At 36.7% G+C, this 25,044-nt stretch overlaps 1 long non-coding RNA gene across 1 annotated transcript; it reads right to left on the bottom strand.

Annotated features, from left to right (window-relative positions):
• Positions 1-22,948, bottom strand: LOC143435111 (uncharacterized). Its single transcript, XR_013105113.1, has 3 exons — positions 22,753-22,948; positions 13,752-13,843; positions 1-841 (listed from the first exon to the last, which is right to left on the bottom strand). It is a non-coding gene; the product is annotated as an uncharacterized LOC143435111 (long non-coding RNA).
• Between the last annotated feature and the right edge of the window lie 2,096 nt (positions 22,949-25,044).

The following is a 25,044-nucleotide window of genomic DNA, read 5'->3' as shown; positions in this document are numbered from 1 at the left end:
TAAGTTGTAGCTAAGGCATGAAAAATACACTTATTTGTATTATGTTATCATAGGATACCAAAAAGAACTTTTGTGTACTTAGAAATATTTAACATGATGATACCATAATTTAAGTTTCTAAGGTGTTACTTTAGGAAATTAAAGAATATATAGGCATTTAAAAATTCTCTTACACAGCATTTAAACCACTGCATATCTTCAATAAATTTTTTAATTTAAAAATATCTTAATTCACTATATACATGCATGACATTGTCAAAAATCTAATAAATTAACAAAAATGTACTAACATAATATTTCTGTTTGACAGAGTGGAATTATTCTTTCTGGTAGGTTATTATTATCAGGCAAATTTCAATTTTCAAAATTTCGAAGTTTCAATTTTCATGAAGTTTGTTCTGAAGTGGATTGTTTTGGCTATTTTTACTTACTACAAGATAATCTATGCAATCTCCAATAGAAAAGTTGACACATATAGCAAAGTCCTGACGGCTTTGTTGCCACTGTCCTTGTAGACAGCTTTTAGTCTACACAGCATGCTTTTAACTCTTCTCAGTGACTCCAATTTTAATTTCTGGCTTGGAGCTGCCCATCTGAAGGAGCAAATTAGAGCTGTTGATGACCAGCTGTTCCATCCAAGAATGAGAGGTCCTCAATCCCTGGACAATCTGAGGGATGGGTTAGATGATCTTGGTAAACACAACTGGATTTGTTCTTCGGTTCTCACTGGATTCTACTCTGATACAAAGTAGATTTTTCTCTGAAGAAGACAGAGGTCCTCAGTCTTTCTCATGTGGTAAGTGACCTGAAGCAAGTCAAGGAAAGCATGACTTCATAGGACCTGGGAAGCAGGAGAAATGAAGTGGACTAAGCATGGCTCAGAACACACAGGTCATCTGAATTTTGAAACATGTTTTGTAATTTCTCCACCTAACTTACAAGTCACATACTCTTACAGTTTTCCTACTTCTATTTTAAGGTTCTGTTGAATGGCTTCCACATTGGTCTTCCAATTCATCATATGCCTACTTTTTAAAAATGTTTGTTCTTTATTATTTAATCTATATTATTTATTTAAAATATTAAAGTTCCAGAGATGGTTTTCCTGAATTGTGATATTTTTATATAATGCCTTTGCTTTCATGGTATTTTCTTATGCAAATAATATTCAGACTATTGAAAAAATGTGTTGGTGTGATTCTACCTTATGTGTTCTGTTTATAAATTATCTTTTAACACAGCTTATACTTTGTAAGTGGGCATATGCTCAGAAAGATCCACAACTTAGTCATTACACTCACATATCTGTGGTATCATTCATGGTATTTTCTGTGCTAGCCAGAAAAATCCAGTTCAGTTATCAAAGAAACCTTTCAGTAACTTGGTAGAAATATTTCAAAACAGTGACTCTAGAGTTAATATTATAGTAAATCCTGTATGTTCACTTTCAGTATTTCTGTAAGAATATTCTCCAAAGATTAATTTTATTTCCTAATTATGTGTGTGTGTGTGTTTGTCTGTGTGTGTGTGTGTGTGTGTGTGTGTGTGTTACACCATTATACCTATACCATTGATTTTAAGGGCCACAGTTTCTGTTGGTTGTTTAGTTTTTATTCACTTCAGAGAAACATTACAACTCTGATACTGTTAATGTAAATTTTTAAATTAATAGATAGCAATAAAGCCTGATACAGAGGCACATGCTCACAGCCAACCATTGGATTAAGCACAGGGGCCCCAATGGAGGAGTTAGTGAAAAGATTGAAGGAGCTGATGGTGTTTGCAACCCCATAGGAAGAACAACAATATCAACAAACCAGACTGCCCAGAGCTCCCAGGGCCTAAACCATCAAACAAGGAGTACACGTAGAGGGACCCATGGCTCCAGCCACATATGTAGCACAGGATGGCCTTGTCTGGCATCAATGGGAGAAGAGGCCCTTGGTCCTGTGAATTTTTGATGCCCCAGTATAGGGGAATTCTAGGGCAGTGAAGTTTGAGGGAGTGTGTGAGTGGGGGAGCACCCTCCTAGAAGCAGGGGGAAGGGTTTGGGATAGGAGTTTTCCAGAGGGGAAACTGGGAATGGGGATAACATTTGAGATGTAAATAAATAAAATATCCAATAAAAAAGAAAAACTAAAATGACTATGCAATATGCGATGTGCATGTATATACTTTTTAGCATGTATATAGTGGCATTTTAATTTCTGGGACACATTCCTATTAACTATGGCTATATTTTAACCAGCTCAATCTGAATATTGAGGAGGTTCTGTGGTGGCAAGGAGTCTTCTTTCCACTCAAAACCACTGGAAACCAGCTCATTTTTGTATTGCAATAATTTTACACTTCCAAAATATTATATAAAAGGAATAACTCTGTAACTTTATTTATAAAATATAATTTCTTGAGAACAACTATATACATAAAATACTTTAAGTATTGGTCAATAATCAAATAAAATCCCATATTTTGTTGTTTCAAGTCAATTAATATACTACTTTAATTAATAAAACTTCAGAATTCTAGAACATTAGGCGGTTGAGATTATTTCAACCTTGTTGAATATTGTTATTGAAGTGATACCACCAGAACATATGGAAAGCATTACTAAAGGAGAATTAGCATGGCAATTCCAATTTGTCTCTGACCCTGAACAGTTCCAATCTGAGGTAAAACAGAAAGGAGCACAGAATGCACACATTACCACCGCCCTACTGCCCCCTAGTGCTGGTAGTCTGTAGACCAAATTAATCAAGAAACCTACCCATTTGGCTTGCCTCTCCTGTGTGTTCAACATGGCTCTCTTATTTTACATACAAGATGACTGGTAGTCATTAACATGTATTTATTCTCAGCATGTAAATATTAAAGCATGTGAGGTGTAACCTGTAAATCACTGGTAGAAGGCCCAAGTCAAGGAGAAGTATGCTCTGCTGATTTCAGTTTATTTCCTAAAAGAAATTGGCATCTAATAAAAAAAATCAAGAAAGCGAAATTGTTCAAAGGCTCCAAGCCATGCACAGTTATAATCAACACATAGCATCAGAAAGACCTCTAAAATTACCTCAGTCTTCCCAGGGCAAAATTTTCAGAAACCTGTATTAGGTTCATTTTGAGAAACACATTATCAGGTAAGATCAGTAATAGAAGAACTCTGTAAGAAATAACGTCCAGTTTGATTACAATGGGGACTGACATGTGTTAAGTGTTATTTCCTGTACAGGATTTCCACTTGTGAACATTTAAGTTAATAGCAAAGTTTTTCTACTACAAATGAGTTATCAGACTTAATAAATTGCAGACAGCATATCCAGTCAGGTTACATATAACTCAGTTAAATATATCGTTATATATGTATTTCTACAAATACCTTTTACACAAATACAAAAATGTATGGCTGGTCCTTCTGGTCTGGGCCACAGCACTGAGCAGATCTTGGGTGGCAGCTCTGCCCCCAATCTCCAAGAACCCAGAGGAAGCAGGGATCTCAGGCACTCTAACAGGGGCAGTATCTTAGGTAAGCAGACAGCAAGGTTGGCCCCAAACAGGGAGTAACTGAGACCCACAAGGACCCAGGAAGTTACTCTTGTCCCGGAATATTGAATCCTTCAGGTTTGGGCCAAAGCACTGAGCAGATCTTGGGTGGCACTCTGTCCCCAATCTCTAAGAACCTAGAGGAAGCAGAGATCCCAGGTGCTCTAATTCGGGCAGTATCCTGACTGAGCTTGAGCACTGAGCAGATTTTGGGCCCCAGCGCTTACCCCAGTAGTTACACCCACCCCACAAAGTTCTGATACAACCAAGATAATAGGAAAGACAAGCTCCAGTCAGAGACAGGGCAGGTAGTACTAAGGAGACCCAGATGGCAAAAGGCAAGCGCAAGAACATAAGCATCAGTAACCCAGGGTACTTGGCATCATTAGAACCTAGTTCTCCCACACAAGAAAGTCCTGAATTTCCCATATCACTAGGAAAGCAAAATTCAGATTTAAAATCACTTCTAATGATGATGATAGAGGACTTCAAGAAGGACATAAATAACACTCTCAAACAATTTGAGGAGAACACGGGTAAACAGATAGAAGCCCTTAAAGAGGAGACACAAAAATCCCTTAAAGAATTACAAGAAAACACAACCAAACAGGTGAAAAAATTGAACAAAACCATCCAGGACATAAAAATGGAAGTAGAAACAATCAAGAAATCACAAAAGGAGACTACCCTGGAGATAGAAAACCTAGGAAAGAAATCAGGTGTCATAGACACAAGCATCACCAACAGAATACAAGAGATAGAAGACAGAATCTCAGGTACAGAAGATATTATAGAAAATATTGACACAACTGTCAAAGAAAATGCAAAATGCAAAAAGTTCTTAGCAAAAAATATCCAGGAAATCCAGGACACAATGAAAAGACCAAACCTAAGGATAATAGGTATAGGTGAGAATATAGACAGAATTACATCAGACTTCTCACCAGATACTATAAAAGCTAGAAGATGCTGGACAGATATCATACAGACCCTAAGAGAACACAAATGCCAGCCCAGGCTACTATACCCAGCAAAACTCTCAATTACCATAGATGGAGAAACCAAGATATTCCACGACAAAACCAAATTTACACAATATCTTTCCACAAACCCAGCATTACAAAGGATAATAGTGGGAAAGCTCCAATACAAGGAGGGAGATTATACCCTAGAAAGAGCAAGAAAGTAACCCTCTTCCAACAAATCCAAAAGAAGATAGCCACACAAAGATAACTTCAACTCTAATAACAAAAATAACAGGAGACAACACTGTTCCTTAATATCTCTTAACATCAATGGACTCAATTCCCAAATTAAAAGACATAAACTAATGGACTGGATACATAAACGGGACCCAGCATTTTTCTGCATACAGGAAACCCACCTCAGTATGAAGACAGACTCTACCTTAGAGTAAAAGGCTGGAAAACAATTTTTCAAGCAAATGGTCCTAAGAAACAAGCTGGAGTAGCCATTCTAAAATCTCCAGCCCAAGAACACAAAAGGAGGGACTCATGGCTCTATTGGTATAGGTAGTTGAGGGTAGCCTTAACAGGCATCAGTGGAAGAGGACAGACTTGGTACCTGAAAGTTTGGATTCACTAGTGTTGGGGAATTTCAAGAGCAGGGAGGTGGGAATGAGAGGATGGTGGGAACACACCCTCATAGTAATTGGAAGAGGAAAAATGGAGTAAGGGGTTAGATATCAGTGGAAGTAGAGGGCCTTAGTGCCTGAAAGTATGGATTCCCAAGTGTTGGGGAATTTCAAGAGCAGGGAGGCAGAATGAGACTATGGTGGGAGCACACCCTCATACTAATTGGAATGGGGTAAAGGGTTAGGCATCAGAGGAATTGGAAAGCCTTGGTGCCTGACAGTTTGGATTCCCTAGTGTTGAGGAATTTGAGAGCAGGGAGGCAAAAATGGGAGGATGGTGGGAGAACACCTTCATAGAAACGCCCAGAATGATATGGATTAGACATGATAGAGGCAGGCAGCCAGGAGACTAGATTCCAGAATTCAAACAAACAATTATCTTGATACTAAAATTTGTTTTGAGAATTGTATATTGCAGAATACATAGCCTTGGTGTATCTACTCATCAGGCAAGCTGAGCACACCTGCTTGAACCTCTGATGTCCTGGAATTCCAGCCAGATGCAGTGAAGACACAGTGTCAGAGGCTTATCAATTTATTCTTCCCCCAACCCCTCTGCTAATATCTCAAGACCCATAATCAGCTTGAAGAATTTAATGAAGTGTCAGCGCCCCAATTCCCTGGGCTTAGGGACTGAAGTGGTTAATATTGGGCTGTCTTTCTAGGGAAAAGTAGTGGTTTTGGTGGAACAGGGAGGATTAGCTAGGATTTATTGCATAGCCATAACTTACTGGTAGAAATATGTATAATTGTTATTAAGATAAAGTTATAATTTCTTAAATGTTACAAAATTTACTTTGATTTCAAATTTAAGGTTATTATTGGTACGAGCTTCTTATTAATACAAAAGTGAGATGAATATTGTTACTATCATAGGCATTGTGCCTGTATAACACATTTAGGAATACAAGGCTTAGATTCAGTCCTTCTTTAACTTTTTTAACTTATTTGAGATGGTTAGACTGTGAGTTAAGGGCCTATAGCAAATTCATGGCTTGGAGTTTATTGTTAGGGTGTTTTCTATATTTTATTTAGAAATAGCTGAGAGGAGTTAACAGACAACAGGCCAGATTACCTTACATGGATAGTTGGTTTTGAAAACGTCAGAAGTCCAGAGAATTGACGTTACAAACATTTCTGTATTAATGTTGATTTTGATTAGAGACCTGTCTGCTCCTGACAGCTTTCTGTCTTGGATTCTAAGAAGAAATTGAGCATCTTTGGAGTTATTCCAATTGTGGTGAGATGGCCACTAAGCAAGAATTGCCTCTTTCCATCTACAGACAAAATACTGTCCAGAAAAAGACACACTTGCAGAATAGTCAACTGGTTATATCTGTCTAGACAGAGTAATCAGCCCTTAATAATTCTGCATCAGTAGGTCTGTCAGATGACCCTGGGCCAGAAGGCTAAAGATCAGATGCTCCAACGTTCTGTAGTATAGGGATTGTCCAAGTGTTCAGTGGTCTCTATAAATTGGCTATGTTTTAGAAGCTATGCTTTGTGCTTCCCATAATCTCAGTTAACTCAGTCATTCTGGATTTCTGATGGGGTTGAAAACTTATAGTCTCATAGCCAATCCTTGCTATTTACTTTCAGAGAAAAGATCTGAGTAGATGATTTTCAGCTGACATTCATCCTAAAGCCAAGGAAAAAAAAGCCAGGTTCAGAACTAAGTCTTTTATTTAGGAGAGAGAGGTTCTGCTTAGTCAACAAAATGATGGACTGGGTATTGGGTCTATCTTGCACCTTACTGACATAAATTAGTATAGTTATGTTCTAACTGTCTTTTGAGAGAAAAGTTTTATTTTAACAGGAAGGGTGATATGTAGGAGGAGCTAAGGTGGGAGGAGTACAGATAGGAGGAGTAAGGAGAGGAGGAGGAGAAGGAGAGGAGGAGCTAGGTGATGAGAGAGAAAGAGAGAGGGGGGCCAGACATGGAGGTAGATGTTCACATGTCTCTGCCAGTCAAAGATAGTTGATATATCTAGGTTGGGTATTAGGTTACACTTCTGATTGATATTGAGCATTACCAAACTTATAAAGCCTTTGGTTAACATTTAAAAAATTGTACAAAAGCAAAATGGAGAAGGGGGTATGGGATAGGGGTTTTCTAGGGAGGGGAAATGGGAAAAGGGGATGGCATCTGAAATGTAAATAAAATACCCAATAAAAAATAAATGAAAAAAAAAGAAAAGATAAAAAAAAGTATGGCTGTGCTATTGATCTTCTGATGGGAAAAAAATATATGTTGGTAGGTATAGGATTATTATCTTCATAAAACCAAGAACAGATTTTATTCCACGACACAAGGTGACACAGGCCTTTAAAGCATTTTCTCACTGTATGTATTGAAATACATACTATTATATAAAAAGTACACAGTAATATTGTGTATCAAAGAAACTGACTATCAACAGTATTTATCTTGTTTCAAATTTTGTTCTTTTCATGCTTTATGCAAAGAAAATCTAGAGTTAACTTCTTGTAATCTCAATAACTTGCAGTGGAATAATTTAAAACATTGACAGGTGCCTGTGTTTTAACATGATAATTTGCCTACAGATTCTCAAGTGTTTCATTTTATGCTGAAAATCAAAGTTCTATTAGAAAAGGTTTAGATATCATTAGAAATTGAGTCTCCAAATTTAGTTTTGGATCCTGAAAAAGACATTTCATTCTCAATGACCCAGAAGAGCTAATTAGACCATAGATGGGTGAAAACCTTTGGAAATGCCTTACATTTTAAAACCCAGAAATGTTTCATAGAAGGTCATAGGAATTTCTCTCAATTTTTACATAATTAGCTGGCTTGGTGTTAAAGATGAAAGGCTCACCAAAAGGTAATGTTGAATAATAATCCTGTACCTTAGACTAATGATATCTAGGCACATAAATACTTTCTTTTCTTTTTATCTTTTAAATTTTTTACTTTAATCATTTATTTTTAGTTTAGATACATACAGTTACACAAAAATAACATAATGAAAATCAAACTGAAGATGAATGAATACAACAACAAAAGGGCCACATAAGTGCATGACTTGAGACCTAAAATACTGAAAGTTGTAGAACTTGTGGGCAGTTTCCTACATAATATAGGTGTATAAAAAAGCTTAAATAAGGTTTTATTTCCCTAACAATTGACAAGTAAGACTTTGTAAAACTATAAAAGATTCTCCACAGCTAGGGAAATAATCAACCTCATGAAGTTGATGCTCAAAGAACAGAAAACAATCTTTGCCATGTATACATCTGACAGAGGTTTAATATCCAGGCTATACAAAGAACTCAAAAATTAAAGACTCAATCAAATTAGATGACTCATAAAAAAACAGACATGGGACAGGAATAAAAAATTCTTGAAAGAAACAATGGCTAAAAATTATCTCAGTAAAATTTAACGTTATTTTTAATTATGTGTAAGTTTGAATATGAGTGCATGTAGCCTTGGAGACCTGAGGTGTTGGATCCCCTGAAGCTGGAGTTAAGATGGTCAGAAACCACCTGCCATGGGAATTGGAAACTAAACTAAGTCCATAGGAATAACTCCAGAAACTTAACCTGATGAGCCATCCCTCCATCCCCACAGCCAGTTGCTAATGCCTTATTATTATCTTGTATTTGTTGCTTGACAAGATCACACGTGGTATAATCTTGGTACCACACCTATGCATTTCCTCAGCTTCTAAACCTCACACTTGACATGGCAAATACTTGAACTCACTCTGATGACATCTTTAAATTGGGACTTGGCCTGTAATTCTATTTATTCTCCCTGTGTTCTGCATTTTTATAGAGACTGTTTTCCTTCCTCTCAATTGATTGTTGAAAATATTTTTATTGAACATCTTAACAGCGTATTTTGCTGAGGAGTCAAATCATTCTCACAAATTGTGTTTATATGCTTTAATCTAAAAGTTCTTAATTGTTTTGGGAACTTGATGCACTGTTAGGATTCAAAATCCCATTATTCCTCATTATTTTCTCATGAATTCAAGAAATAAACTTGATACATTTAAGATTAAAAATTCCTATGTATTTATTCTTGAGTATAATTATGCTGCAATTACATTTTAGTATTTTATAGCATACAATAATTTAATTTAAATAATTATATGTAATTGTAATATTACTAAGTACAAATATGGTATGGAATTATGATTTCTTAATAAATTTATATTTGAAGTATTATAAATCAGACTAAGATTACTCATGTTTTGCTCACAATTTAACCTTTAGAAATTGCTTTATATGATTATGTAAGCTTTTAATCACTTTGATAGCTGAGAAAATCAAGTCTTGGAAAGATGTACTATAACTCATAATTTTACAGTTTTTAGCTCATGATCTATCATCAATGTCACTTTTTGCTTGTGGTAACGCACCAGTACATCTTCACAGAGAATGTGGTCGACAAAGTCAGACTTGGAAGGAAATGTAGAAAGGAAACCTGAGTTGAGAGTTGATTTTATTCAATATTAGAATGGCTACTCCAGCTTGTTTCTTAGGACCAGAATCTCAATATTTTTTAAAAAATGCACATAGCAGTGTCTTGCCTTTCTTCCAAAAGATCCACCCATAAAGAGTGCATCAGTTGACAGTGACATCAAATTCTGGGCACCAAGCTTTTGACACTTGGTCACAGTAATATTCTGAATATGCCATTGATGTAGTAATATGGTAAATGTGTATTATAGATACCCACTAAGATGCAAGCATGTATGATAAGACCATCATTTGTCACTACAAAAATGGTACAATTTTTTTTACTAAGCTACAAAAATTGACTTGGGCTACCAATTACACCTGATTTTTTAATAGCTGTAATGACCATCTAAGGTAGAATTTATTTATATCAATTTATAAATTCTTCAGTTATTTTGAATTGTTTGATTTATTCTATTATCTAGGAAAATATAACAGAAAGGGTCTATTAGAGACACAAAGAGGAACATGTTTACAGAGATCTGTAATTATAACAGATAAGTTCATGTTACTTGGAAAGAAAAAGACAATTTTCATTGCTTGAAAAGATAAAGATGCCTTTTTAACTATTTTTGTTATGGATCCCAAAGGAGAATAAAAACAATCTAGCTTCCAATATCAAGAAATTTGTAGAATACATGTTAAAATTCCCTTTTGGTTTATGATTATATAGAAACCAAAGATGATTCATTGTTCAAAAGCAGTTCTGGATTATGTGGGGAATAGTTCCATGAGTTACAAGTGCTCAGACCATAGTTTTGTGTAGAATAGTATAGCCAGGGACTAGATTCAGAAGCAAACATATGTTGACATTCTTTTACTGAGTGGAAAAGTATAAGAAATTCCAAAATGAACCATGAAAGAAGTAATTACTATGTCCCAGTCTCTCCAGAGGTTCCAGCAAATCATTGTGGGAAAATATACAACAAACTCTGAATTTTCTGTGTCTGAATGTGTCATGCATTTAGCAAGTTTACATAGTGTTCTATTGTATGATGAGTAACTCAACTGACTATCTGCTTTATAAATTTGCAAAGGCCCTCCAAAGTAGATACTGATCACCCACTAGGAAAGTGATGGTCATTGACATGATCAGAACAGAAGCATTGACGAGGTCTTCTTGTAAAGTGTCTTGTTTAAGACCATGTAGAGCTGTGAATTTGCATCCTTTTTCTTTCCTCGATTGGTTTAATCAGGCTTTACTTGCTTCTGCCTGGTGTTATCATCTATAGAGTGAACTCAGGACTGTAACATTACCTCACTATTGATGAATATTTTTCACCCTGAAATCCTGCTACCCTGTCCATTTTTTTTTTTTTTTTTTTTTTTGGTAAACTAGCCCAAATATACTATAGATGTGTTCAATCTTAAATCTCAAAATATCTCAGTAGGAAAGTCTGCTTAGATTTGACAGATTATTTTGTCTTTCTAGGAGACCTTTACAATTGTCATTCTCAATTTGGATGCACTGTGGAACTGTTGGGTTGTTTTCAAAGTCCAGCTATTGCTATTCCAGTCCCAATCAATTTTATTGTAATTAAATCTTACCATAGTTATTCCAGAGATTCAATAAAACAGAATTTCATAAAGAATAATTTATACTGTTTACTCAATTTATTTATCTAGTTTCATTCATTAGTCTATTCAAACCCTTTTATTGTTTTTAAAGTCTATTGTGACCTAAAGGCTGAACTGGGAACTGTATTTCTTGTGATCAATAGGGCAAATCGTTCTTTGATTCCTCTATCTTAGAGCCAATCTAGTAGGGACACATATTTGACAAGCAAATAAACTATTATCTATAAACAATAAAAAAGTAAACAGAGCTCAGAGACTATAAAGAATGTATATAAGTGTGTATAAAAAGTGTGAATACAAAGAGATTTCCAGAAAAATAGATGAAGACCAAAGTGTAGATGCTTCAATCCTACACTGAACTAAAAATGAAATAATCACAGAAGGCAGAGAGGGGGAAGGACCTGGGAGGGAGAGAGGAGGGGGAGGAAACAAAAAGGGGGCATGAACAAGTATCAGAAGGTATATGAGAGAAGGGCAGGGGTTAGGAAATTGAATAGAAACATATAGCAGTGGGAGATGGGGGACTGGGGGTAGAAAGTCCCAGACTCCAGGGAAGCAAGCTTCTCTGAGGAGCCAGTGGCAATTACTTTAGTTGAAATTCCCAATAAAGGAGAGATAGAACCTGTACAGACCACATCCAGTAGATACACACAGCTCCCAGTTGAAGAATGAGGCCACCCACACATCTTAAAATTTTTAACCCAGAAATGTTCCTGTCCAAGAGAAAGGCAAGGACAAAAATTGGAACAAAGAAAGGCCATCCAGAGACCTCCCCACCAAGAGATCCACCCTATCTGCAAAAACTTCCCCCAAACTATTGCTGATGCCAAGAAGTACTTGCTAACAAGAGTCTGATATGGCTGTTCCCTGAGAGGTTCTACCAACCCCTGACTAATACAGATGCAAATACTCACAGCCAACCATCAGACAGAGCCTAGAACTCCAATGGAAGAGCTAGGGAAGAATTGAAGGAGCTGAAGGGGATTGCAACCCCATAGGCAGAACAGTATCAACTAACTGGACCACAGAGAACTCCCAGGGACTAAACCATCAACCAAAGAGTATATATGGAAAGATGCATGGGTCTAGATACATATGTAGCAAGAATGGCCTTATCTGACATCAATGGGAGGGGAGGCCCATGGTCCAGTGGAGGCTTGATGCCCCAATGTTGGGGGATGCTAGAGCTGTCAGGCCAGAGTGGGTGAGTGGGTGAAGGAGCACTCTCATAGAGGCAAAGTGGAAGAGGGAGAGGGTGGGGGAGTTGTAGAGGGGTAACTGGGAATGGGGATATCACTTGAAATGTAAACAAAATTAACAAATAAATTTTAAAAATTAATAAAACAAAAGATTTCTAGAAAAATAAATAAACCTGGGCATCTTTATAGTAATCTAAAACAGACATAGAAAGGCAAGTAATTAGTGGTTTTGTTGTCTCAACTCATATGAGGAATGTAGGGTGTGTGTGTCTGCATTTGTGAGTTTGAGTGTGTATGCTTGTGTGTGTATGTATTACTTTTTCCAAAAGAAATTTACATTTTTCTTTTCCCAAAATGAATTTAAATAAATTTTATGGTCACATTTGAAACTGATCAGCAGGAAATTTTTAAGACGTGAACCTCCTTCTTTCTCTGTGAACTCTTTATCATCAGTTCAGGCATTGGCAGTGCTGGGTCACTCGTCTCTTTAGCACTTGCTGTTTAGATGTACTGATGCTTATATTTGTTCATTTATGTCATGTTTAGATGAGAACTCTGACTATACGTGTCCATGAGTTTTAATTTGTTGCAGCACTTTGCTGTACCAACAATTACATTTTTAAACGGTCTCTGATGTTTGTATTCTGTTTATCCTCCTTACACTCACTAGCTTGCATCACCTTTCTTTTCTCACAGAAAGTATCCAACAATAAATAGCCAGTGATCTGTTAATAAATATATTTACTGATTGTATATTTAACATAAAGCATATCCATTGATATTAATCATGAATCATTCATTCATATCATCTAGATTAGATAAGCTCTCTAGACAAAACAACATCAATTTGTTAGAATCTACCTTCATGTAGTACTGCTACAATGCATTTGAGGATTCTCAACTTTTGAGATTTTTTTTTTTTTTTACATTTGTTGATTATTCAGTAAACAAGTGAATGGATGAGAATGTGTGTCTCACAGTGACAGGGTACCAGGAAAGCCTCTCCTTAAATGTCTTGATCTGCTAATGAGATGTAGGAACTGGGAGCAGATGGACTGCCACTTTATGTTTATGTTCTTTGTAGAGACCCAACTCATCTTTTATATTTTCAAATATTTGAAAATTTAAATTCATTTTCATACAATATATTGGATCGTGTTTTCCCTGCCCCAACTCGTCCTAATCCATTCTAGCTCCCAGCCCACCCAATTCTGTTTTGGTTTTCATCTTATTTTATTTTTTCTAATCACTTTTCTCTTATTGAAAAAAAAAAGTCATACAAGATATTCGATTACCGTTTTCCTTCCTCCAGATTCTTCCAGTTTCTCCTGACGTCTCCTCCCATACAGAACCATATCCTTTCTGTCTCTCCTTAGAAAACAGATATCTAAAGAAATAATAAAATAAGATAAAAAATAAGTTAGAATATGAAAACATATGTCCTCCAACAAAAGTTAAGAGCAAAAAAAAACAAAAACAGAAGTAGCACACAAGTACAAGTTTGCAAACACAGTAATCCCATAACAGAAAACTGTTAGTCATAGTACATACTGTAAGGTTAAAAAAAATGCCCTGTCATATTTATGAAGCAAAAAAAAACCTTCAAAGATGCCAGTGAGTTTGTTTGTGTTGAGCATCTACTGCTGGAAGTGGGGCCTGTCCTCGAGAGTGGTTTGTTTCCTCACTACGATTGACCTCCTTGGGGAAAACAACTTTTTTTTATTTTGAAATTATTATCAATCAGAGCTAGCATCTGGGTTATGGGGTCATGTGTCTGCTTTTAGTCTAGCTTTAGAAGCCCATCTGCTGCAGATCACTTCTTTGTGCCACTGTTACACCAGCATATCTTGCAGGGAGGTCACCACTGTAGATCAAAGGGCTTGTAGCTGGGTTGGGAGAGAGAAAGAGAGGGAGAGATTGGGCTGGCATTGGTCTTTACATACGTCAAAGCTTATTCCCAATGGCACACTTCTTCCAGCAAGGCCATACCTACTCTAACAAAGCCATACCTCCTAACATTCTACCACAACTGTAACATTATACCCCATTAAAACACATTCTTAAAGAATATAGAAGCATATGGTACTATCATAAAGGATAACATCTATTAATAATATATACATATATAAATTACCATATTGTATCACATGAAGCCTGCTTTGTTCTAAATTGCTCTGAATTGTCTTGGTTAAGTCATTGTTACAATCTTACTGTATGTTCTAGATAGCTGAATATATAAAATTGATCAAATCTCTTTTTTTAAGCAAGAAAATTGCTTCTAGAACTCCTTTCTTAAATCTCATCTTTAAGTCCCCAGGCCCCAGCAACACTTTCTTGGCAATAATTCTCTCAGAGGCCCTGAAGGGAGTTTATTGCTTGCAGTGAAAGAAAAGATCTAAAATTTTGTGTTTAGATATAACTTTATTTTTCTTGATTCTCCCTCTGAAAATAACATCTAGAAATTCACTGACTCCTTCTGATTGTGACATTAGGCTGGTGTTTGAGAATTACTAAGATTTCAGAGGCATCGGCCTACCATTTTTGCAATGAATGTCAGGCATAATCACAGTACTTTAAATTCCTAGTTCATTATGTTCTTTCTCCATGTAAGTGTGCCTTTGATATTCTTTGTCACTCTGTTCTTCTATTTATCCCTACAACACCTACATATATGGTCATAATTTATCCCCCAAGGGAAGATTGTAGTTATTCTTCTCATATCTCAGTGGTCAAACTATCTGAGAGAACAATTTAAACATGGAAGGACATAATTAGCTTTACAGAGCTGGAACATTCAGTTTATCAGCCATCGGAGCCTGCGTTCCTCTATGGTTCTGTGAATATATGCAGCATCATGGTCCTAGGAGCATGGAGCAGGAGCTATTCACTTAACGGGAGACAAGGTGTATGTGGGCTGAAGATCTGGTTTAAATTTCAAAATTAAAACCACGGTGATAAAATTGTTTCATGTAGTCCTCAATAGCAATTATCAGCTTGAGAGCAAGCATTTGGAACAGAATACTGGGACTGGGGGACATTACATAGTCAAATACTAACATGGACAAATGTTTAAACCCTCACAAATAGTAGGTTCAGTCATCTGAGAACACAGAGATGTTTTTTTTTCTTTTTTAATGATCACCTATCACTGTCTTGATGATTTGTTAATTTTCTAAATTCTTTATTCTCAAACAACTTCTTTCATAGAATCTGGCATGACACGATGCTTATTGTTTCTTTAACTGTGCATGTGATATTGACAAATATAAGGTTACATGTCACTGGATCCTTTCCCTTATATTAGTATCTGGTTGTTAGCCTACACTATTTTATAAAATGTGTCTGCCCATTGAAAGAACATGTTTTCCTGATCTTGTACAGGAACTTTTGTAGTTGAATACTAGAAGACTGAAGTGTAGGGTGAACATGGCAAACTACCATGTACCTCTCTGTGTTGTACCAAAGTCCCATGTCTCTGTGAGTGAACTGGATCTGGGATTTACTTCCTGCTTAACAAGTGTTTGTAAGCATAATGGTTTTGTGCACTGTATAAAGGTTATCCTTGTGTTAGCCAAATGCTGGTTTCTCTGTCCTCACACCTTGTTTCAATATGGGACATGGCTGGCACTGTAATACTTATGTCAAGATTCTCCTGCCTCCTGTCTCTTTGTGTAAACAATGCTTACCATTTGTTCTCTGTCCTGTCAATAAAAGTTGATCACCCAATGGCTAGGAAGAAGAGAGAATAGGACCAGTGGTGAGGGAAAGAGAGAAGAGAAACACAGATTGAACCATGAGGAGGGATGAGAAAGACAACAGGAGAGTTCAGCTGTAGGATGGAAGGCCCTAAACACAAATATTATGGGGATTTTGGCAGGAAGGTAGACAGATTAGATGAAATGTTTGAAATAGATCGAATTACTACCCAGGTAATGCAGTAAAGCTTGAAAATAAATCTTGATCTTTCGGTGTCATTATTGGGGAAAACAGCCAGTGCATTAATTTATAATATACTTTTATTTTAAAATTGCCCCTTACAGGTGTTTTTATGGCAAAACTAGTCTCTACTTTTATTCCCTCATCATAGGGGTTCCTCAGGTCCATTGATTTTTAGCAATGGTGATATAGTTCAAGCCCTTGGTGCTTCTGGAAATTCAAGATATGTCATAAATTATTGCTGTAAGTGATAACTACTTCAAATAGGTTAAGTTTAAGAAGCATAATGGGTACATATTTTCTCAAGATTCTTATTTCAATTATTTATGTAAACACTCTGAACTAATATTGCATGATCATATATGATTTTGAGGAAAAAGACCTTCTACTCAGCTTGTCACAGTGACAAAATTCATTTATATTTACCTTAATCAGTAAAAGAGTTCTAACTTTCCTGTGTCATTACAGCATTGATTCATGTTTTGTGCCTTTTATAATGTTCATTTTATTAGATGATTTTCATGACACTGTGGGCTCCATCTGCATTTCCCTAACATTTTTAGTTTGGGGCAGCTCAGCACCATAGTTCTAGAAGTACCATGTGGTTATTTAAATGACCTTTCTTGAGAAATGTCCATCAATGTATGAATACTAAAACAAAACATGACATTTTTACAAAATTGGTCTTTAAAAAGAGCAAATCTACTGTTTTAGGACCAAATAGATGAGCCATAGATGTGCTTCTAAGTGAAGAAATCATCAAAAAAGAACAAATGCTAGGTAAATCTTCTTACTCAAGGCAGCTCATATTGTGAAACTTTTGGAGAAGCTACTAGAAATGCATTTGCCAGAAGTTGGAGAGTTGAATACATGAGGAATAGATGCCAAAGAAATTTAGAAAATTTCAATAATTAAAAATGAATGTTTGTGAAGAAATGATGAATAACATATATAAAACATACAATTTAAAATATAGTTGGCAGATAGATTTAGTGTTCTGTTCACAACATCATGTGCATTTATTCTATATGACACATGTCTATTATTAAGGTAAACAGTGTTCATCATTGTGTGAATATAATACAGCTCACTGTATTATGGACATATGCGTATGTCCCATCTTATCCAGACTGACAGACTAAGTATGACAAACATTCATTTAAGACTCTAAATAATTTCTCCTTTAACCTCCAATAACTTTTCTATCTCACTTCACATGCTTTATTTCAAAACCCAGTGAGTCTACTTAAACATGGATGAGCCTGCATAGACATGGATGTCGGACCATCTACTGCAGCATGTGTTTCATTGCTGATAACACACCCATGAAGAAAACTGATGGTTTGTCAGTACCTTCCATCAGTTGCCAATTGCTCCTCAGCTAGAGGTGGGGCTTCATGAGCCTTTCTCCCTTCCATCCTGGGTATCGCCTGAACAGATTTTGCATAGGTTCCCAGCTTATAGTTGCAATCACTGTGAGCTCATATGTGCAAAAGTCCTGTCAGACTTGGCAAATGCTTCTTTGATGCAGATGGTCACTACCTCTGGCTCTTACAGCCTTTCAAGGCTTCTTTTGGGATTAAGAAAAACACACTGTATGCATGCCTGTGTGAAATTCTCTAACAAGAAACAGAATTTAAATAAAGTAGAATGAACTACATAAAATTAATGAGAAAGCACAAATCAATAAACTTGTGTAGACTTAGAAATATTTTCATCTAAAACCATAATGAAATTGACATCATGATTACATGGTTTTTTTTGCTTTTTAAAAACGCCTTTATCTTGACATAGTGTTATGTATCTTTAATTCTAATACTCTGGAGGCAGAGGAGGAGAGTGACAGTTTCAGGGAAAGCCTGAGCTACATGAGACCAGGTCTCAAATAGGTAAATTGCTAAATGTTTTTCACTTGGAAATCAATCATGTACTATTTATAGATTAAATTATATAACATCTGAGACTGATATCAAAATAACCCATCAGTGTTTGGAGATGGGTGGTAGTGAGGAGTAATCATTAATTAAAAACCATTTAATTGAATGCATACTAAGAAGTTCATTAGTCCCTGTATTTGAGTGTGATTTAATTATACATAGTCCTGCTTTTGAAATTGTCATTTCTTTTTTTATTGGATATTTTATTAATTTACATTTCAGAAGTTATCCCCTTTCCCCATTCCCCTCCCCATAATCTACCTATTCCATCCCTTCTCCTCCTTTCTGTTTTTGTACCATTTTAATTTTATGCAAGTATTAAGATCAGTTCTAGGTTGAGGGACTAGCAATACAATAGATGCAAATAGTCAAAGAACAAGCAAGGCAGTAAACAGAGTCCTGTGATTTCTAAGGGCTATTTCTAAGGGCTTATCAGGTTGACCAAAATATGTGAGCCTACTTCCCTGTCCTAGCTCAAAGTCATACTTTTTTGTTCTAGCCTAAGATTTATATTCCTTCCTGAAATTACTTCTTTTTTCTAGCCTAAGATTGAGATTCCTGTCTGAAAGTACTTCTTTGTTCTAGCCTGATGTCAGACTTCCACCTGAAGCCTACCTCCTTGGCCTTGGCCAATGTCAGATTCCTGCCAAGCAGCCCATTTCCTTGTCCTTGACCCATGTCATATTCTTGCCAGGCAGCCTCAAAGGCTTTCTACCTCTCCCCCTTTTTTTATTTCATTAACAAGACTGAGCCTGTATTAGGTGTTCTGACAAGAATGCCTTCCTTATATGTCATAGAATATGCATTATCAAAAGCAATGCACTTCGGTCTTAGGTTGGTAAGGCTCTGTGCATAATCTTACCAGTCCTTGGCTTGCCAGCCTGTTAATTTAATAACTCTGTCTGGGGATCCATTTTCAGTTTCAAGTGATGAACTTTGGTTGTCAACATGTTGATGTTGTTAAACACAAGCTTAAAACAATGGGCAGGCATAAAAGTATTCCCAGGACAAAAGGGGCTAGCATGATCAAGCTATATATGTCATTCTTGAAGCTTGACCAAAATGGAAATACTGACCTCAAGGAAATTGTTGTTTCTACTTATAATAAAAATCATCATGATGTGGAATGGTTTCTCCTTTTTATGTAAACAGAAAGGGCCATAATAAAATAGGTCTTGTATTATTAACCTAAAGACATATTAAACAGTAATAAAAGTAGCAGCCCCTGATGCTGAGAAGGAGAGCCACAGCTAAGAGAGCAAGAGCTCCACATCCATGGCATGTGTTGCAAAGTTGTCTTAACATCATAGGGATCTACAGAACAAGATTGTCCAGATAGAATATAGTGATGCTAGGATGGCCTTTTAATTAAATTTACAATGCATTTGTAATTAGCAATTTTAAAAAGCCTTAAAATAACATCAGGAGACTATGTTTAAAAGTCATATTTTCTTTTTCTTGGTAGATATTTATTGTAGTAAATAATGGGTCTGCTTTCTTTGACAATATTCCTACTACTCCATGCCTCTTCTTGTTAGTCCTCACCTCCTACCTATGCCCTTCCTCCTCCTTACCCATAGCTCCACATCTACTCTAGATTGATATATACATATATATATGTATATACATACATACTCTATGTATATGGAAGAAACCATAATATTGGTCTATTTTGCTTACTTTACTTAACATGATGACCTATGTAGCTGAATGTATAAAAGTATATAAATATTCTGTTAAAAGTTACTTAAACTGTCTTTAAAGTGTTAAAATTTGTTTTCAACTATGGATGATTCTGCACTGTGCCTTGTATACATTCCCATATGCAAATAAGCAAATGTTACCAATGATAATATGACAAGAAGAAAGACAATGTAATCTCATGAAAATTCTAACACCAGAGAAAAAAAATCTACAAAACAAGACACCTTTTAAAAAGAGTCTTGAAGATGTTCAATAAAGAACTTGCTAAGCCAGCATGGTGACTGCGATGGTTTGTATATGCTTGGCCCAGAGAATGGCACTGTTGGGATGTGTGGCCTTCTTGGAGTAGGTGTGGCCTTGTGGATGTGGGCTTTAATACCCTTGAATTAGCTGCCTGCAAGTCAGTATTCTGCTAGCAGTCTTCAGATGAAGATGTAGAACTCTCAGCTCCTGTACCATGACTGCCTGGATGCTGCCATGTTCCCACCTTGTTGATATCAGACTGAACCTCTGAAGCTGTAAACCAGCCTCATTTGAATGTTGTCTTTATAAGACTTGCCTTAGTCATAGTGTTTGTTCATAGCAGTCAACCCTAAGACAGTGAGCTAACTTTGGATCCTCAGACTCATGTAAAGCCAGACACTGTAGTACAGGCCTGTGATCCCAGTGCTCCTGAGGCAAGAGGAGAAGCAGAGATGAGAGAATGCTTGGCAGCTCATGGACCAGCTGGCTCAGTTTATACAGTGGCAAACAGGAAGCTCTGTTTTTAAATGATGAAATGAGTGGCTGGGGACCAACAGCTGTCCTCTCACTTTCTACAAATGAACTTTGACACACATGCACAAACACACATACAGATGTTATTTACACACACAACATCCACAAACATTCAAAGACAGACACATGCAAAACTGAAAGAATCAATTTAGCCAGGGAAGAAGATAAATAGATAGTAATGGAAAAACCATGTTGAGTGAAATATCTCAGACCAAGGAAGACAAATATGGCCAATACCATACTCTGCCACCATCAGAGAATCTTCCTCCCTCAGTAAGTGGGAAAAATACAAAGACCCCTGCAGCCAGACATTATGCAGAGAATGACTTTGGAACTTTCAGCCACAAAACAGACATCTCCATCAAATACTTCTCCTCAGGGTCAAGGGACCCCTGAAGAATAGGAGGCAGAAGGAGTGTAAGAGACAGAAAGGACAGAGGACACTCTAAATCAACACACACAAAATTCATATGAACTCTCTAAGATTGAGGCAGCATGCACAGGACCTGCACAGGTTTGCACTAGGTCCTGTTATGGCTTTTAGTTTAGTGTTCTGAGATTTCTGGGTATGTAAATGAGCAGGTCTCTGATCCTTGTGCCTTCTATTGGGTTCTTCCATTTCTTAGTTTGTCTTGTCTAACTTCAGGGAGATACATTTTGTTTTGTTTTATTTTATTTTACTATTATACCTTAGAAGCTGGTTTATTTTTAAATGAAAGACGGAAAGGAAGTAGATCCAGATGGGAGGGGAGGTGTGAAGGAAATAAAGTTGTGATAAGCATGGAGATACTAATGCAATACACCCATAATCCTTTTAGAGTTATATCAAAATAGACAATTAAGAGATAGAGATTATCAGCAAAGATAAAATTAAACCAAACACAAATCTATTTAATCGGACAAACAATGGATATAACTTTTGCACAATTATACCTGATGAATTAAACACCCCTCTGTCAATTGTTACAATATCCAGAAGATAGAAAATCAGTAATAATGTAGCTGAAACAAATATCACCATGGATCAGCTTTGTCTCACTGTCAATTATAGAGTAAATATAAGAAGAGACTACCAATTGTTCTCAGGTTCAGGTGCAATATTTATAAGAACACATTTTCAGACACAAAACATGAAGAAAAATAAAAAATAAACAAGAAAAAGAAAAAAAATGTTTAACAACCCATTATCTCAGTGTCATCTCAGAGCAAACATATCATTAGAATAACAAGAATGTCAGAAAATTTCTACATATTTAAATACTATAGTATAAATCCCCAAGGGAAAATGGAGCAGAGAAGCATGCTCAGAACAAGTTAAAAACCACAGGGTATAAAATTAGAACTCCCACTTTTCATTTCCATAAACCATCAAATATAGTATTGGAGAAAAGCTATACCATCAAATGTGAAAAGTTGAAAATTAAAGTTTCTACCTGAGAAAATTGCTGAGATAAAAGAGCCATGTCAACATAAAGCAATTTGGAGAAAAGAAATAGTAAATATTATGGAATAAAGTGTGGAATTGAAAATGATGAATCAGTAAATAAAATCATTATAAACATGAATGAAAACATTTATATGATTATTAATATAAAACCTTTAAATAAACCAACAAAACAAAAAGTGGGTTGTTTACAAATGGGCAAATAGATGTATTATGACAAAGAAATTCATGGAGAGCTAAGTGACTGTTCAGTGAGCCAAGAAAAGGAACCTATTCAATCATATATAGCTCCATATAATTTAAGAATATAAACAATCTATAAATAAATGTTTGACTTAAAAACTCTGATACAAAATACTGACATTAGACATATACATAATAAATTTACAAATGAATGAAAATGTTTTCAAATAACACCAAAAAATTAATGAGCCCGATAATAAAAGAAAACAAATCAGTAACTAACACTAAATATTAAAGCACCTGTTTGATACCCACCCAAATGCTGCAGTCTGTTAGCCTCCCAGGAGGTCCATAGTAATTAAGGGCACAGAAGTCCACAGTAACCAGGGACACAACTTCCAGAGGAATCACTATCCCTGACCTTGAGCTGCACTATAAAGCAATAGAGATTTTTAAAAAAAGCAAAAAAACAAACAAACAAACAAAAAACCTGCATGGTGTTGGTACAGAGAGAGACAGGCCGATCAATGGAATAGAATCGAAGACCCAGAAGTAAACCTATACATCTATGGACACTTGATCTTTGACCAAGAAGGCAAAAGCAAACAACAGAAAAAAGAAAGCATCTTTCAATAAATGTTGCTGGTCTAACTAGCTGTCTGTATGTAGAAAAAATGAAAATAGATCCATATTTATCACCTTGCACAAAGCTCAAGCCCAAATGGATCAAAGACCTCAACATAAAACCAGATACACTGATCTAATAGAATAAAAAGGTGGGAAAGAGCCTTGAAACCACTGGCACAAAAGAAATTTTTCTGAACTGAACACCAATAGCTCAGGCTCTAAGTTCAACAATTGATAAATGGAACCTCATGAAACTGAAAAGGTTCTGTATGGCAAAAGAAACCAACAGTAGGATAAATCGGTAACCTACAGATTGGGGAAAAAAATCTTCATTAATCCTACATCTGACAGGGGGCTAATATACAAAAAGCATAAAGAACTCAAGAAATTAACCTCTAAAAACCCGAATAACCCAATTAAAAATTGGGCTGCAGAACTAAACAGAGAATTCACAATAAAAGAATCTTGAATGTCTGAGAAGCATCTAAAGAAAAAAAAATGGGAATAGTTCTACCTGAAGACCTAGCTATACCACTCTTGGACATATACCCAAAAGATGTCCATCATACCACAAGGACATGTGCTCCACCATGTTTATGGCAGCCTTGCTTGTAATAGCTGGAAGCTGGAAAAATCCCAGATGTTCCTCACCCAAAGATAGATACAGAAAATGTGATTCATTTATACAATACAATACTATTCAGCAATTTAAAAGGAGGACATCATGAATTTTGCAGGCAAATGGATGGAACTAGAAAAAAAGTCATCCTGAATGAGGTAACTCAGACCCAAAAGGACATGCATGTTATGTACTCACTGATAAGTGGATATTAGCCATGAAAGTACAGAAACCCAGGATACAACCTACAGACCATAAGAAATGTAACAAGCAGAAGTGCCCAAGTGAGGAGGCTTCATTCTCACGTAGAAGGGAGAAGGAAATAATCACTTGAGGTAGAGGGAGGCAGAGAGGGATCTGGGTGGGAGAGGGAAAGGGGAGAGGATAAGGGGAGACCAATCAGATATGGCGGGGCAGACAGGAAAGAAGCCTAGATGGCCAAGAGAATGAATGGAAATAAGCAGCCTCTGGGAGTGAGGGGTGGGGGGACCCTCTAGAAAGTAACAGAGACCTGAGAGGTGAGAGACTCTAAGGACTCATTGAGGGTGATCTTAGTCAAAATGCCCAGCACTGGGGAAAGTAATCTCAAAGAGTCCACCTCCAGTAGATAGACAGGAGCTCAAGTGGAGGGACAAGGTGACTGCCGTACAGCCAAATCTTCTGAACCAGAATTGTACCTGTCTATTATAAGAACTGCAGGGACAAAAATAGGGAAGAGACTAAAGGAAAGGTCACCCAATGATTGGCCCGACTTGGGATCCATCTCATGGGGAGACACCATGGACTGACACTACTATACACTGATGTGCTCGGCAGATGGGAGCCTGGCATGGCTGTCCTCTGAGAGGTCCTACCAGCAGCTGACTGAGACAGAAGCAGATACTTACACCCAACCATTGAACTTAAGTCGGGGACCCCTATGGGTGAATTAGGGGAAGGATCAATGAAGCTGAAGGGGAGAAAGAATCCATAGGAAGACCAGCAGTCTCAACTTACTCAGACCCCGGGGAGCTCCTAGAGACTGGGCCACCAACGAGGCGCATACATGGGCTGGTCCGAGGCCCCTGGCTCATATGTAGCTGAGGTCTGTCTGGCCTGGCCTCAGTGGGAAAAGATGAGCTTAATCCTTCAGAGACTTGAGGCCCCAGGGAAGGGGGAGGTCTGGGTGGGGAGCACCATCTTGGAGGTAAGGGGGTGGGGGAATAGGATGAGGAACTGTGGTAGGGGAGACCAAGGCAGGGGCAATGACTGGAATGTGAATAAATAAAATATTTTTTAAATAATTAATAAAATATATTATCAAGAAAAATTGGTTTATTGGATTAGTTTTTGGATCAAAACCGCATTTACCAGATTGACAA

Source organism: Arvicanthis niloticus, chromosome 19, assembly GCF_011762505.2.
Source record: "Arvicanthis niloticus isolate mArvNil1 chromosome 19, mArvNil1.pat.X, whole genome shotgun sequence".
Classification (NCBI taxonomy): Eukaryota; Metazoa; Chordata; class Mammalia; order Rodentia; family Muridae; genus Arvicanthis; species Arvicanthis niloticus.
This window is presented reverse-complemented; position numbering and strand designations above follow the sequence as displayed.